Raw genomic sequence first — 3,460 nt, 5'->3', positions numbered from 1 at the left:
AAGGAATCACAAGTACAGGGTCCCTGAATTTGAAACATGCCTAGTTGTTCCCGGGCCAGCAAGGTGATGACTGCAGCTGGAAGTTGAGTGACCAGGGAAGGAATTGGGAAATGAGGTGTTAACATCCTAAAAGTAAGGGTAGGGTAGGTGGTGTGAATCCTGTGGGTCCCTGTAATCTGCTCTAAGGACTTTGGGCTTTTACTCTGAGTGAGATGGGGAGCATCTTTGAAAACTTAGGTTGTTTCCAGTTTTTGCTACCATCTATCATGCTTTGTGATTTTTTTCTGTTTTTTTTTAAAGAGTTTATTTATTTATTTGAGTGAGAAAGAGGCAGAGATAGCGAGAGAGAGCACAAGCAGGGAGGAGAGGGAGAAGCAGACTCAGCAGCTGAGCAGGGAGCCCAACGTGGGGCTCCAACCCAGGACCCTGGGATCATGACCTGAGCCCAAGGCAGATGCTTAACTGACTGAGCCACTTAGGCACTCCTGTGATTTTTTCTATATAAATCTCTGTTCACATCTTTGAGCACTTCCCTAAGAAAAAGCTCTAGAAGTTAAATTCTTGGGTCACAGGTTAGGAATAATTTGAGGCTCTTGCTGCATATTGCCAAAAGGGCTTTCCAGAAAGTCTATACTCACTCAAAATATAATTTAGTTCAACAATATTGAGTGCCTAGTACTTTATTGAGATAGACATGGTCAAGGGACTTGAAATACACTTGTGAACAAAATGAATCTTTCATTCTAGCAATTTCACTCTTGCCAGCATTGTGTCAGAGTGCCTGCCTTTATTGTATGCTTGGCAACACCAAGTATTACCATCTTAAGAAGCTTCAAGAAACAAAAGGCAAAAGAGAATGCTCCCGTAATTTGAATGATGAAAAGTGGTCCGTTGTTATTATGTTCTTGTGGATTTGATTACTAGTGAAGTTGAATTACTTCCCACACATTTTTTAGCTAATCAGCCAATTGTCCTATTTTTCTTTAAAAGCTTTTGAAAACCTTTGAAAATAATTTAAAGAAGGCAGGAAGTTTGGAAACGTCAGCAGATTTAATATATATCTTGGGAAAGAAGTAGTGCTCAGGTCAAGTACATAAGCTTTAGAAATTGATCTGAAGCCAAAGAGCACGTATAATGCAACTCTCATGTTCTGGAGAGGGCTCTTTAGTCAGGAACTCCCTTCCTATTTCCACAGAATTTAAGAACTCTGGACAAGACCTTTCCACCGACTATAAATTAGAAAGGGGGGGTGCTTTTCCCCAACAATCTCAACATCCCAGTGTTCCCAGTGTTACTTAAGAGCCCACATTAATATCAAATCTGCTTTGAGAGCATTTATATTTTCAAGCTGTCATTGCTCAAGGTTTTAAGTTGCACAACTTTTTTACCCTCTGTGTGAGGCAAGACTTCCTTCAATCTATTATCCAGGGGAATACAGAGATGTAGCAGAAAGGGCACTGTACTGTGATAAATGAAAATTATAAATAAGCCCAGCCCTCCCTAAAGGTATTTCTCCCACTTTTTATTAAGATAAAATATAGGGGTGCCTGGGTGGCTCAGTGGGTTAAGTGTCTGACTCTTGATTTCAGCTTGGATCATGAGCTCAGGGTTGTGGGATTGAGACCCACATCAGGCTCTAGGCTCAGCGGGGAGTCTGTTTGAGATTCTCTCTCTCCCTCTCCCTCGGCTCTCCATCCCCCATTCTTTCAACTACAAAAAAATATATATAACATAAGTGAGATAACATATAGCATTGTGTAAGTTTAAGGTGTCCAACACACTGATTTGATACATTTATATTGTAATACAATTGTTATTGTAGCATTAGCTAACACCTGTGTCATCACTTAATTTTAATTCCTTCTAGTGGTGGGCACAATTAAGATCTAGTCTCTTAGCAAGTTTACTGTTTAAGATACGGTTTTGCTGTCTAGAATTTGCTGTCTAGAATGACTGTACTATACGTTAGCTCCTCAGGACTTACTTATCTACTGGTTGTAAGTATGTAGCCTTAAACAACTTCTTTTCCCTTCCCCACTCCTAGCACTTGATCACCATCATTCCACTGTTTTTTGTTTTTTTGTTTTAGTTCTGTTGTCTGTTTTTAGATTCCACATATAAGATGTATCATACAGTATTGTCCTTCTGTGTCTGACACTGCCCCCACTTTCAATAGTACTTATTTTTGAGGAGAGAGAATCAAGGCTGAAAGGAGAGCTTTAATATACTTTTGGTGTCTTTCCATAGTTTGAATTTTACGACCTTAAACAAATATGACTTTAAAAAAATTTCAGGGGCACCTGGGTGGCTCAGTGGGCTGGGCCTCTGCCTTCAGCTCAGGTCGTGATCTCAGGGTCCTGGGATCAAGCCCCACATCAGGCTCTCTGCTCAGTGAGGAGCCTGCTTCCCCCCTTGTCTCTGCCTGCCTCTCTGCCTGCCTCTCTGCCTACTTGTGATCTCTCTCTGTCAAATGGGTGAATAAAATCTTAAAAAAAAATTTTCAACAAGGGTTATCTGGGTGGGAACTAATGATTTATTCTTACTTTTTTTACTTTTTATCTCTGTTAGGAAAAAGACCCCTGGTAAACCATTTATAATTTTTAAATTTCCCTAGTTTTGTAAAACAAAACCTGTGTGTGTGTATAGGTGTGTGTATGTGTGTTTCACCTGTCTGCAAGAATATAAACCAAATTGCTAATGTGTGGGCCCCATTCAAAGATTGTCTGGGGAGCTGGGAGAGAGAGAATGAATCTCATTTTTTCTTTTATGCACTTAAGTATTGCTTAAGTTTGTTACAATGAGCATGTGTTACTGTGCTACTTTTTTTTTTCACAAAAGTAATAATAAATTATTTTTTTCCTCCTGAGGCTAGAAGTGACATGTGCTCATTGTGGAAAACATAGAAAAGTACAAAGAAACTAACAATCACAACAGTTAACATTTTAGCATGCTTCCTTTTAGGCTTCCTTTTAATGCATTTTTTTTTTTTTTTACAGAGTTGAGTTTTCATACTGCATAGTTTTGTATCTTGTTTTTCTCTCTTAAGATTAAGACATAAGCATTTTCCCATGTCATGCATGTCATAATAATGTTTTGTGGGTTTGTCACATTTCAAGTGGATTAATTAGCTATTTCTCAGAGTTTAACATTTAGGTTGTTTCCAGTTTTCTCATATTCAGAGTGATTTTCCGGGGTGCCTGGCTGGCTCAGTCAGTAGAGCATGCAACTCTTGATCTCGAGGTTAGGAGTTTGAGCCCCACATTGGGCAAAGAGCTTACTACTCAAAAAAAAAAAAAAAAAAAAGGTTTTCTGATAAGCATCTTAGTATAAGTTTTTTTGCATTTCTAAGTGTTTCCTTGGCATGGATTCCTAGAGGTCAAAGTACTGGACCAAACAGTAGATTTCTAGAAGTGGGATTAATGGATAGAAAGTGCTTTTATGAATGACAAAAGATTATATC

The sequence above is a fragment of the Lutra lutra genome, chromosome X (assembly GCF_902655055.1).
Source record: "Lutra lutra chromosome X, mLutLut1.2, whole genome shotgun sequence".
Taxonomy (NCBI): domain Eukaryota; kingdom Metazoa; phylum Chordata; class Mammalia; order Carnivora; family Mustelidae; genus Lutra; species Lutra lutra.
Note: the sequence above shows the minus strand (reverse complement) of the source record.